Source organism: Callithrix jacchus, chromosome 17, assembly GCF_049354715.1.
Source record: "Callithrix jacchus isolate 240 chromosome 17, calJac240_pri, whole genome shotgun sequence".
Classification (NCBI taxonomy): domain Eukaryota; kingdom Metazoa; phylum Chordata; class Mammalia; order Primates; family Cebidae; genus Callithrix; species Callithrix jacchus.
Genome location: NC_133518.1, coordinates 33,177,784 through 33,191,985, shown reverse-complemented (window position 1 = coordinate 33,191,985; position 14,202 = coordinate 33,177,784). Strand labels below are relative to the sequence as shown.

General features: G+C 36.5%; 1 long non-coding RNA gene across 1 annotated transcript in view; it reads right to left on the bottom strand.

Moving 5' to 3' along the window:
• Positions 1-434: 434 nt before the first annotated feature.
• The window catches only part of LOC108588782 (uncharacterized), a 78,267-nt gene continuing 64,499 nt past the window's right edge, over positions 435-14,202 (bottom strand). Inside the window, exons 3-4 of the long non-coding RNA XR_004735933.3 lie at positions 7,697-7,840; positions 435-7,197 (exon numbers count right to left, since the gene is read on the bottom strand). This is a non-coding gene — a long non-coding RNA (uncharacterized LOC108588782). The remainder of the gene's footprint in view (positions 7,198-7,696; positions 7,841-14,202) is intronic.

The following is a 14,202-nucleotide window of genomic DNA, read 5'->3' as shown; positions in this document are numbered from 1 at the left end:
GCATAGTATTACAGATTTGCTGAAAACATATAGACAACTGTTTTATTCTGTGTATTAGTTTGCTTGGGATGCCATAACAAAATACCATAGGCTGAGTGACAACAGAAATTTACTTTCTCACAGTTCTGGAGGCTAGAAGTTCATGATCGAGGTGTTGGCAATTAAAGTTTCCGGCAGGGCTCTCTTCCTAGCATGCAGATGACTGCCTCCCTTTTGTGTCCTCATATGTCCCTTCCTTTTTGTGTGTGCTAAGAGAGAGAGAGCACTCCAGTGTCTCTTCCTCAGCTCTATTGGTAAGAGACCCACTTTTGTGACTTTGAGTAAACTTAATTACCTCCTCAAAGTTCCTATCTCTAAATACAGTCACACTGAGGACTGAGGCTTCAATGTATGAATTTGAGAGGTACACAATTCAGCCTGTAACACTGTGGTTATTTTTATTTACTTGTTTATTTTTATCTTTATTTACCCATAATATGATCCCTTTTACCTGTAACTTTTCTTTAAGAGTCAAATATCTCTACAACACTTGGTTCATATGATTGATGTCACACCAACCCCCACCCCACCCCAGGGATGGAACATTACATAGTCATAACTATTCAAAGGACTTTCTCTTTACATCCAGAAATGAGCATGAGGTTTAATGAAAGTGTTGGTTGGGACTCTCTACAAAGACATAGTAACTACTACACATTATATTCCCCAGGGTTGGTAAAGTTAGTCTTTACATGATGTTGAGTGAGCCTAACAGGAGATAAAGCCACATAGAAGAAAATAAAACCAAGGAGAGGAGTGACAGACGAAATCCTACTAATACTCATTCAACATAGTCAGTCAGAAGGTAGTTCCATTATATAGACTTTTGAGGTACCTGCATCAATAAATGTTCATTTTTGTTTAAACCATAGTAAGTTGACATTCTGTTTGCTGATACTAGTGTCCTGATTATAACAGTTCTGAAATTTTAGAAAACTTGTGAATATGTATTATAATCCTCTGTTTTCAGAACATTGATGTTAAATCATGTGATAGGCAGTTTCTAAAATAATCTCCAGTGATTCCCCATCTTCTGTTATGTATTTCTCTATACAATCTACTCCTTTTAAGAATAATCTGGATAGGTTCCAAGATGACTGAATAGAGGAGCTTTAGAATGCAGTTCCCAGTGAGAGAGATGCAGAAGCCAAGTGGGTCTCTGCAGTTCTAAACGAGGTACCAGGTTCATTTTGTGGGTCTGGTTGGACAGTGGGTTTAACCCAAAGAGGGCAAGTTGAGGCAGGGCGGGGCACTGCTCCACCTGGGAGGTGCAGGCAACTGACCAGAGGATTGGGGGCTTTCCCCTTCCAGGACTTCAGTGCAGATACTGCCCTTCACCCAAGCCCTCCACAACATACAGAACAGGAAGTCTTTGCTGGGTTGAAAAGACCCCATGAGCTGCCTGGACAGGGCTGGGCAGCAACTCCAGCAGTGCCAGGGTTGTTGGCACAGATCTAGATGGAAGCACTAGCTTCCATCTAGAACTAAGCCAGATTTACAAGAAAAAAAAACCCATTCAAAAGTGGGTGAAGGATATTAACAGGCACTTTCAAAAGAAGACATATATAAGGCCAACAAACATATAAAAATATGCTCATCACTGGTCAGTAGAGAAATGCAAATCAAAACCACATTGAGATATCATCTCATGCTAATTAGAATGGTGATCATTAAAAAATCTGGAGACAACAGATGCTGTAGAGGATGTGGAGAAATAGGAACACTTTTACACCGGTGGTGAGAGTGTAAATTAGTTCAACCATTGTGGGAGAGAGTGTGGTGATTCCTCAAGGATCTAGAAATAGAAATTCCATTTGACCCAGCAATCCCATTACTGGGTATACACCCAAAGGATTATAAATCATTCTATTATAAAGACACATGCACATGTGTGTGCACCGTGACACTCTTTACAATAGCAAAGACCTGGAACCAAGCCAAATGCCCATCAATGATAGACTAGACAAAGAAAATGTGGCACATATACACCATGGAATACTATGCAGCCATAAGAAATAATGAGTTCGTGTCCTTTGTAGGGACATGGATGAATCTGGAAACCATCATTATCAGCAAACTGACACAAGAACAGAAAATCAAACACCTCATGTTCTTACTCATAGGCTGGTGATGAACAATGAGAACAGGTGGACACAGGGAGGGGATCATCACACACTGAGCTTAGTTGGGAAGGCTAGGAGAGAGATAGTGGGGGCTGGGGAGGGTGGGGAGGGATATTGTGGGGAGAAATGCCAGATATAGATGATGGGGGGATGGAGGCAGCAAACCACCTTGCTATGTATGTACCTATGCAATAACCCTGCATGATCTGCACATGTATCCCAGAACCTAAAGTACAATTAAAAAAAAAAAAAGAATAATCTGAAGTTATTGATTTACTTTTAATGAACAGAATACAGCATAAGAAATGGGAGTCTCACTTAGGGTAAGTTATAAAAGACTGCATCTTCTATCTTGAGTGTTCTATCTCTTGTTATTTATTGGGTAATTTGCCTGAATGAAACCAGCTGACATGACATGAGGCTCACCTATTGAGTAACCACATGAGTGAGACTGGAGGCAGATAAGACAACAGCCCCAACCTGATGCTTGGCTACAACTTTATAAACCAGAAGCATCCAGCTAAGCCATGCTTAGATTCTCCTGCACAGAAATTTTAAGATTATAAATGTTTTAAGCTGCTGTGTTCAGGGTTAATATGTTACACAGACACAGATAACTAAGACAAATCACTTTGAATAACAAGTTATCAAATCTACTGGAGAGACATAATATGCTAAAAAAAAGACATAATATGCTATTATATATTGTTCACACACAGAGACAAAACCGTTGACCATTTATTAGTTACTTTCTAGACAGCCACTGATTTTTGTTAACACAGCATCTCACCTGGTAATTAGTAATAGGAGCAAAACATCAAAGCATAGAACTAGGAGAACAGTTTGTGCTTGAAAAACTCAAGTGTGTGAATGCTGGATCAGTCACTACTAACTAAATAGTCCTAGAAAATCATTTAAAATCTCTGTGCCTTGGTTTTCCTCATCTATATAATAGAGAGAAAAAAAAAGCTTACTTAAAGAAATATCTTGGGATTATAAATTACATATGTAGGACACTGGAACCATGACTGGACATACAGGACAGTGCTCAGTAATAGATGACTATTGGAATTTGTCTTCAAGGTGAAAGGCCGAGTTAGCAATAGGAATGCATGCCTCTAATGGAATGAATGGTTGGATATGGTTCCAAGTTGTGACCACTGGCTTGTTAGCATTGTTGGCTAATCAATTTGCTTGCCCAGACCACAGACCTCACAAGGGTTCACAGACGGCAAGCATAGGAAAGAGTGATAGTCTATCATACCATTCAGATTCTCATAGATGAGGTTACTTGTAGGCCTCCTTAGAAACTGATGGAGAAAATATATGTTAAAGAACATATGTATTCAATGTGTGCGCTTACTTAGTTTTTCCCCATAATGGAACTTTTCTAATGGTAATATTTAATCAAATGTCTCCAGCCCCATTTAATATGCCCCTTTTGGTAAAGATGTTAAAGCAAATGACAGTTTTGTTTATCTGTTTATACCATAGTTGACTGTGATATTTTCTGTCAGTCTAAATTACAGTAATCTTTATGTCCCCAGAGGCCAGTTAGGGAGCATTACAAGTCATCAGTCAAATGGCAAAATCAGTACATCTAGACATTAAACCCATACTCTGGAAAAATCAAAACCTATTATTGATTTAAAAAACCCCTGGAGAGTCCTATATACTTTTTTGAGTTTGTGAAATCAGAATTATATACTAAATCAACAGAATTATAGACTGTAGAAAACATGAGGTTATTTCTCAATATATTCAAGGCTGATCAGATCCTCATTAGAAACATAGTGCCCACTTTAGAAATCCATAACTATAGAGAATCTCTCAAATAGTACCTGTATTGAGTAATAAGTTAAAAATTAATAATTATTACTATGAAGCATCGGTGCAGAGTTGCCATGAAGGAGTTACCTGAGTATATTAGGTGTAGGATATAACAGAAGATTTTGTTGTTTATAAACGCAGTGTTTGGTGCTTATTTTAACAGACCAGAGATAGGAGCATTAAAATTATAATTATCATTTTTTTCTGATATCAGCAATATGTGCTCATTATAGAAAAAATAGAAAATACTCAAAAAGAATTATTTAAATCACTTATAATGCCAACACCCAGGGATAACTTAGTGTAATTTGGCATATTCTCTATAATCTTTCTGTATGAATGCTGCATTTTTACTTAATAGTAATATAATGCCAAACTGCGCTTAATGTTCAATATGTCATTAAGCCAGCATATTAGACACACAAATATAGGCTAGGCACTGCATGATTCTAAAGAAAATGCTTCAAATAGACTATAACATGCCTCTTGGAGTTGTATAATATGACAGCCTATCTTAAACATTCTTAGAAAACACTCGAAATGACCATACAATTGCTCATTACATGACTATGCTATTCTTTATTAACTTCCAGCCTACTCTTAAATGTCTATGTTCATTTCTATTGTTGTAAATAATGCTATGTGAAGTTATCTATGCAGAAATATTTCAATTCTCCATTCATTCATCAAAAGACGTCCTTGGAAGTAGAATATGTAAGTCAAAGGATGTGTACATTTTAAAGATTCTCTATAGATGATACTGTAATACATAACAAATGTGTCAATTAACTTCTGTGGTCAGTTTTCTCTCTCTTAAACCTCTATATACATTACAGTTCTCCTGGTTTTACTTTAAACTAGAAGAAAAATTTACATCCATGACATGATTTGGGTGTTTTGCTCTTTCCAGATCTCACATTGAAATGTAATCCCTGATATTGGAGGTGAGGCCTAGTGGGAAGTGTTTGTGTCATGGGCGTTGTGCATTCCTCATGAATGGCTTGATGTTGTCCTTTTGATAATGAGTGAGTTCTTACTCTGAGTTCATGGGAAATCTGTTTGTTTAAAAGAGTGTGGCACCTCCCTCTTCTCTCTTGCTCTCACTCTTGCCATATGACATATTGGCTGCTCATCACCTTCCACCAGTCAGCTTCCAAGCCCTCACAAGAAGCAGATGCCAGGACCTCCTTTAAAGCCTGCCCCACGGTGAATCAATTAAACCTCTTTTTTTTTAATTAATTATGCAGCCTCAAGTATTTCTTTATAATAATATAATAGCCTATCACAACCTACAACTCTGTATATATATATTTGTGTGATTTAAAGCATGCAGGAAGTAACACAGAATCCAAGGCACTCAAAACTCATTAAAAAATGGAACCAAGAATTCAAATGCCATTACGAAATTAGGTAATCCTAAAATCTGACCACTCTGCCTTTCACATTATTCTCCTTTCTCTATCCCTGCCTTCCTCCCTCCCTTCCTCCAACTTTCAGAATTGCCCTGTAATCAAACATGTTCAAATTACAGCTCTTCATGTCATATTTCCAATCAATTAACCAATCTAGACCAAGTAGCATCTTTGATCTACCTTACATATTCCTAGGCAGTAAGCCAAACTGCTTTGTTGTTGTTGTTTCACACCAGTTGTTTCTTCTCACTTGATTGATAACAACGAAGAACTTCAGATGCCATGACAGGGAGAGAGTAAGTGGAAACTAAATAAATTGAACCTGGGTCTAGGACTCTTAACTTCAACTAGAGCTGCCTATTTGTATATGTTTTCTATATGGGAATTTCTTGCATGGTTTCAGAGAAAGAGAGAGAGCATAACAGAGAGTGTGAGGGAGAGAAAAGGTAAATAAAGCAAAAGAGAGGTGGCTAGAGGAATTAAAAAGAAAGAGAAAAGGGAAGGGATGGAAGGAAAATGATGAGAAAGGAAAGAAAAAAAGATGAGAAAGAGAGAGGAAGGGGAGAAAGTGGGAAGGGAGAATTCTGTGTCTAAAAAAATCGCTTGAAATCACTATGTACTACCTCTTCTTTGTTGCATCCTGATGAAGAAATAGAACTTTTTTCTTAAAAAAGAAAGTACATCTAAAATATGGATGTATGAATACCCAGTATCACATTCATTTCATTATAGCTTTTCAAATTCCCATTGACCTCACATTAAGTTCTCTCTCTATAAAGGGTTCCTTTAAGTAACATCTTGGTTTCTGTTCCCAGAGAACAATACCTATCTATGAAGTGTCAAAGAATAATAACATGAAACCACCCAAAAATCAAAAGAGCAATATTCTTGCTGTGTCAGCCAACTTAGGAATTATAGGACTTTAAAAATATTGGCAACACTGAGATTTTCAAGAATTATATAGATAACTTTATCGTTATAGGAACATGTTAAAAGCCAAAAGAATCCAAGAAGCTATTATGTCTCCTGGGCCACAAATCTGGCTGGTTTTAGGGGTGAGAGTGGAGAACAGTAAGTTGGATTTAAATTAGATATACAAATAAGTGTTTATACTTAAAATATTTTTAATAAACAGAAGTAATTGCAAAATTATGAAATGTGCCTGAGATATTGTCATGATAGAGAACAAGGAAATTTAACAGTGCAAGGTTGAATGTAGTAAATGGAAAAAATAAAATAAAACCATTTCGTGTCTTTATCCATCAAGCTCAAACTGCTTGCTAAACCTGTTATACCATAAATACACAAATCTACCCAGTGTTACTTTCAATGTAATGGCAACAAACTCTCAGTGATATTTGGTGAACTCCATAAAGAAGAGTTCGTAGGTCTTTACATACTTGCCTGAATAATAAAATCTCTTCATGTTTACATGTTGGAGAACTAGAGACAAAGGCAATGAAAATAAGCAAGTAAAAATGTTATTTGTGCTGTGACACATGGTTTCATTGTCATTAAAGATTTAGGGCTTAACACTTTTAAGTGTATTGGATTTTGTCTTGATATAGTTTGCTTACAGAAACAAAAAAGTTGTTGATGTTTGACATTGCTCTTTCAGTCAGCATGGTTGAGCGTTCTCAAAATTGCCCCAGACCCCTCCCCTCAGATGAGTCCTTTTCTTCTTTTGTATGTACTCATGTGAGAAGCAATTCCTTTTGCTCCCTTTTCCTTCCTCTTCTTTTCCATTCTCATCCTTTTCCATCTCATCTCTTCCCCTTCTGCCAGAGTGCATACTGTTGGGGGAAGAGAAATCAGAAGTTCCACCTGGCTGCTTCTCCAGCTGTGAATATAAAGACTTCTCACCCAGTCATCTCACAGGAGGGTGCAGCTGCCACTTCTCCATTACCAGGACGGAGGTAAGAACACAGGTCTACCTCTCAGTCACTGGGAGCATCTCCATATTTAGCCCAGAAGAAGATTTAGGCAATTGTTCATTGAAGGTATTTGAGTAATTGTGACATAAAGAGTTGGGTGGTGGTAGTGGGAGAGGAGTGAGTGATTGAGTTTTGAACCCCTGATCAAATTATTTTGTCCCTTTGTATCACACAAGGGCCTCTCGCTGCAAGACCTTTCTTGTTACTCTCAGAGATACCTATTGAGAGTGTACTATAGATAGCTCATGTATTAAATTGCCCTAACTTCTCCTTGAATTCCTACAGTTCTTCATTTTAGTAATATGACCCATCCCCTCTTTTCCTCTCTCCCTACAGCAACAACTTTGTAACTACTCACCATCAATCCCTTTGATGTCTTGCACATTCCAAGCTCAGATAGGGAATAGCACTGGCTTACTCCCCTCCACGTGAGACAAGGGTGAGACTTTGTGTCATAGTCCTATGTTTTTCCTCAGAAAATGGTGGAATAAGTGCTGGTTGCCTGGATGGATGGAAGGAGAGTAGAAAAACAAGAGGGTTTTTCATTCTGCGCTTTATTTAGTACTCTCTAAAATCAAATACAAAATTTATTTCGACTCCTTCTTTCCTCAAAAGATATTTATACTTCCGATTACCTTAATATTATGTCTTTCATGTAAACCATTACCCCAAGCTTATTATGTGAAAGCTTATTTTCCCACCATTTGCAAGCCCTGAGTTATTTAAGAAAGCATCCTCTATTAACTTGACAATGAAAACCACTATCAAATAAATTATTTCTCTCTAATCTGGGAGGCTAAATATTATTTTCCTTTCTCACCTGGGGATAATTAATATGTTTAATATAGGGAGAAAAGGCACTGAAATAAATCAGATCATTAAATTGGTACAAAATTTTATTTTTTAAATAAAGGAAAATATTTTGATTAAAATGTTATCTTGATAAATGAAACCAAAATAATAAAAATGTGATAAAATATAATCTAATATTTAACCAAACTTGTTTTATAACTGCAAACTGGTTCAATTCTTAGAAAAGACAAATATATACATTTAATTACTGACAAATTGTATTATTGCATGATAACACATTTTACACATTGAATTTTTTCAGTGCAATTAAGAGGACTATATATACATATATGTATCCATATGGATATATGCTCAGTCGTTTCTGCAAGGACCTCTCTTAGATGATCTTAAACCCTTGTTATTTTTAACAACTCTCCTTTGCCACTTCCTTTGTCATGTCCCCATCCTTGTTTTTTTCATTTTGGTTTTTGGTTTTTTTTTCTCTCAATTGTTTACTCATTTGCCAATGGCATTGAAATGAGATCTAAGTATTTTTCAAACGATCCTTTCCTGGACTACATAGAATTTCGTATCTTTTGCAAAACGTTAAGTCTCACTTGGCTATACATTTGCAATATATTTACCGTGCAAACATCCAGGAATAGAGGTAAACTAAACCACAAAGAGATAGGAAGTTGCATGCAGGAAATGTCTATCCACATTCCACTGCTAAAGCAAGATAGTTAAAGGGTATTTGAGGGGAACTAAAGTTTCATGTGGTTAGTTCATTCATGAATTTTCTTTCTGATTCTCTATGCAACCTAATAATACAGGTCTCCAGAAAACAACTACACAGATAAACAGGGTCCCCACATATAAAAAAATGAGGTATAACTCAATTGACTTCCCAAGATCCCTTAGAGATTGTTAAAGAAAAGGAAAAACTACTTTATGCTTCTTAATTTCTTCTTGTTTTACAAATATTTGATAAAAATCATGCATATTAAGTAGTTAACATTTCTATGGAATCATTTGTGATAGTGCAAGCCGTTAAATATGTCTGGATTTTACTCTGGGTACTCATAGGGCTGGTTCCAGGCAAGGCTGTGAGGTGAAAGGAAGAGATATTCGTGTTTACCCTCCTCCAAGTTTCTATTAGGTAAATTTTCTTAGATCCTTTGGTACTTGTTCTCTTTCTTTTTTGTATTTCCAACTCTGCTCTTCTGGTTATCTACGATCACATAACAAACTACAACAAAACTTAGTGGCTTAAAATAATGTTGCATTATTATCTCACATGATTCTGTGGGTTTATGAGTTTAGCTGGGTGATTCTCACTTCAAGTCTTCTATGTGATGACAGGCAGATGTTAGTTGGGGCTGCAGTCATTTGGAGTCATCCATAATGATTCGTTCCTATGGTTGGTAATTAATGCTGCTACCAGCTGCTAGCTAAAATGAGACTGTTAAGCAGAATAACTACCCTTGGCCCCTCTGTTTGGTTTAAAATCTTCTCAGAATAGCAGCTTCCCTGCAGGAGCATTCCAGAAGTAAACACTCTAAGAGTCTCAGGCAGAAGCTGTAAGCTCATCAGAGTGACAGCATCACAAGACACAAAATGTCACTTCTGCTACATTGTATCAGCCAAGCAAGTCACCAAGTCAAGCTCAGATTCAACAGGACAAGGAGGAAATTAGGCTACAACTCCTGAAGTGAGAGTGTTGCATTAGGAAAGGCATGTGGAGGGGGGATGCTATTGTGATCATCTTTGGAAAATATTATCTTCCATGCCCTCCAAGTTGCCTCCAGAAACCAGGGTTACCCAGCTAACGAACTTGTTCCAGATCCTGCTTCCCCCAAGTGTACCCCATTATGAAGGCCTGTTTTCATCTTCTTTTCACTCAAAATGAACTTTTTCTATGTTTGTGGCCTATAACCAGGCTTTCTTCTGGAAAACTGAAAAATAATATAGATTGACGTGTTAATGACTGCTGCCTATTTCCTAACACTAGTAACATATTTGTCTTCAAGCCGGTTTTGTCATGGTAAATGACTTAATATAAATAACTAATTAAGAAAAATTTGGAATATTTTCAAAATGTATGATGGATAATAGCTTCTTATGGGTCATGTAGTAAACTCAGTGATATATGTATATAGTAACTCATTTCCTATTCATGGTAACCCTGTGAGTTAGATATAATTTGCATGTTCATTTAACAGGTACGGAAATTAGTGCTTAGAGAAAGTAGAGGACTTGACAAGTATTTCATCACCAGTAAAGGACAGGGTTTGGATTTCTTCCCAGGTGTGTATGAGACCCAGCTGATCCTCTAACCACTAAGAATATTGCCTCCCATGCTTACAAAATCTGTCTCCAGACCCAAGAATATAAACACTTTTTGAACTTCCTTTTCTTCTAGTGGTTTGCAAGCCATCACATTTTCATCTTTTTATGGGATTTTCAAATAAGATACAAATTATAAATAATTGTCCTTAACTTTTCATTCATCTTTGCCCTTATCACAGACACAGTATAATACCTAACAGCTGAATGAGAAAAACGCTGAAGAAGGTTGACTCTGTTTATTATTTGGTCAAAACACATATATACGTGTACACACACAACGCGCCCAAAGTACAGTCTAAATTTTGAGGGTTTTCCAAACTATCTTACTTCAGTCAGAGTAGGAACATTTTCCTTTTACTCTAATCATGTTTTGGAACCAGGACTTAAGTTTGGTTCAGGTTAAAATATGAAGTGATCCCATTCATGATATTTCCCTATTAGAAAGTGTGAGGGATGAGGCTGGGTGCAGTGCCTCATGCCTGTAATCCCAGCACTTTGGGAGGCCGAGGTGGGGGAATCATGAGATTCAAGAGATTGAAATCATCTGGCCAACATGGTGAAACCCCCTATCTACTAAAAATACAAAAATTAGCTGGGTGTTGTCGTGCGTGCCTGTAGTCCCAGCTACTCAGGAGGCTGAGGCTGAAGAATCACTTGAACCTGGGAGGTGGAGGTTGCAGTAAACCGAGATTGTGCCCCTGCACTCCAGCCTGGTGGCAGAGCAAGACTCTGTCTCAAAGAAAAAAAAAAAAAAAGAAAGTACAAGGGACAAGAAATACCCCCCACAAAAAATGTCCAGAATTTCTCTCTCAACTCATAGAAATCTCTCAGTTCTATTGTTATCGCACATATTTATTATTTCTGGCAGCATCTCTTGGAATCTGTCCTCTCCTTGTCTTGGTTTTTAATTATCTCCTTGTTCTTAGTTCCTTAGTGGCTTATGTGCAGCTGACCTACCCTACAGTTCTAGGATTGAAACATAACCTAGAACCTTCCAAAAGAGTGGAAGTACAAAGGTAGGTATGTAAAAAACAACAACAAAAAAATGCAGAGTCCTCACAAATATTTTTGAAAGAATACTTAGGTAAAAGCCTCCCCTTTGCTCTGAGAAAGCTAATGATGAGGATGATGTAAGCCCCACGATACACTGGGTGTCCTCTAGGCTATGGTAGGTCATCTGCACCAACTCCTTATCTCTGCATGCATGCCCTTTGCAATGACTTTGCTACTTGTGTCAAGAGATGAAGTCTTTAGAAACCACACAGAAAGAGTCTGCTATAATACATTCTTCAAGAGAAAAGTAAAAAGAGATAAAAAGAAAGAGATTTTAAAGCGATAGGGACCTTAAGATTTCATTTAAGCTTCTCAATCTAGTGACTCATGAAGTCCATCCTGGATTTTGTAGATACATAAGTAGGTAAAATATATTTTCACATCAGCTATTTGAAATGGGATTTCTGTCACTGTGCCAAAATTGATCAGGCTTACATTCCAAATTATGAGTTATTACCAATTTCAATTGTAAAATTTGAGATACAGAAATAATGAAATATTTGAAATAAGCTTCAAGTAGTAGTTACTGTATCTACTCCTTAACTAGTAAATGCAATAGCTAATATTTATATAAAATACGTGGATATGATTTCAAATTTCTTATATATGATTACTTTTTATAATATTAGCAGATCTAATAAACTATGTAGCTAGTATCTAAAATTACAATTTCATATTATTTGTAGTTACTATATGCTCAACTTCTTGACCCATTCTCAACTATTGAAATACTCCTAAATTATGATGATTCAAACTTTGCCTATTTCATATATATTAAATATAGCTGTTTTCTTTTTTTTTTTTTTTTTTTTGAGATGGAGTTTTACTTTTGTTACCCAGGCTGAAATGCAATGGCACGATCTGGGCTCACCGCAACCTCCGCCTCCTGGGTTCAGGCAATTCTCCTGCCTCAGCCTCCCGAGTAGCTGGGATTACAGGCACGCACCACCATGCCCAGCCAATTTTTTGTATTTTCAGTAGAGACGGGATTTCAACATGTTGACCAGAATGGTCTCGATCTGTTGACCTCATGATCCACCCGCCTCGGCCTCCCAAAGTGCTGTTTTCTTTTTGAAATTTTTTCAATGTCTTAACACACTTTAATCAGTCAACAAGCATTTATTGAGTATATTTTTTAAATGTTTACTTATTATATATCATGTGCTAAACACAACTCAAGATATTGGAAAAGTCTCACTGAATAAAATATGTAAAGCCTATATTCATACAGAGTGTAAGTATTGGGAATGAGAAACAATAAACAAATAAGTAATTACATAATATAATATAATTTAAAATTTTGACAGGTGTTAGAAGAACAAGGGAAGAAAATGACAGAAAGAGAGCCGATATATCGAGCGGCCAAAAAGTTCTCTCTGAAGCAGTGACATTTTAAATTTCTGGCTAAAGTGTTTTAGGCAGAGGTAATAGCAAGTTATCATTTAAAATTAAAATAGAAAAAAAATGTACATAGATAAATTCAGCATAAAGAAATACACAATGTTTTCATCATTTTTAATCTTTTTTGAAATCACTATTTTTAAAAAAATATAAAATGCAGGGAACAATATGATTAGATAATTCTAAATATTACAACTAGGATAATGTTTAATAAGATTATGTAAAAAAAAAAATATATATATATATATATGAATATCAAGGGGAGCATCTGCCCCGGGATGGGGTGGCAGCCTGTTGAGAGATGTTGGAGCCTGAATGGGATGAGCAGAGTGTCTTCATGAGGAAAGGGCCAGTGACAGCAATGTCCCTGCACAGTGTATCACAGCCCAGCGTAAGTGAGGAAAACATATAAGTTTGGTGTGGTTGTGGTAGCACTTGGAAATTGGATACACAAGAAACAATGATCAAAGAAATACATTAAGCATAATAAGAGCCGCGTTTCTCAAATGTCAGACAAGAGTAACAGATGGGAAAAGAGAGAAAGCAAGAATGAACTCTGTGGTGCTGGATTTTGTGAACAGTGACATTATTGTGAAGAAGATAGATGAGAGAGAGAGAGAGTGAGAGATGCTACATATAAAAGTGTTTGTGTGTGGGGTGTGTGTGTGTGTGTGTGTGTGTGTAGTCCCTACCTTTCTCCACAGAGCATATTGGGATTGTTAATTTCCAATTATAATGAGCACACCTCAAACTCAGATCCTGATTTCTAAATAGCGTTGTTTACTCAAGGGAAGCAGAACTTTTTGTAGAAATGATTCATTTAGAGTTGGGAAAGGGAAATCATAAGAAGAATCTGAAATATCTTGTCAAAAAGAAATGAATTACTAGAAAATGATGGAGAAATTTCAAAGGGACACCATATAAATCACCTTGAAAGGAAACCTACTGACCAAATCTGGGGAAATTTTAACATCAAAGTAAATAATGAGAATATTGAACTGTGACCCATTAAATAAAATAAGAATCTGTTAATCCGTGCTGATATGAATAAATAAATTAAAATTTTGATGAAAAACAATATTTGCATAGCTTCAAAATACCTCCCCATACAAAATATTTATTAATTATAAAAAGAAAAAAACTATGATGAGAATCCTGGAAGATATCACCTAAATCAGGTAATCAAAGTCAACTTCACCAGTAATGGAATAAGTCAAACTTACGTGTCCCCTGATGGGATGAAAGAGTTCAGAGTCACTTTGTGACATA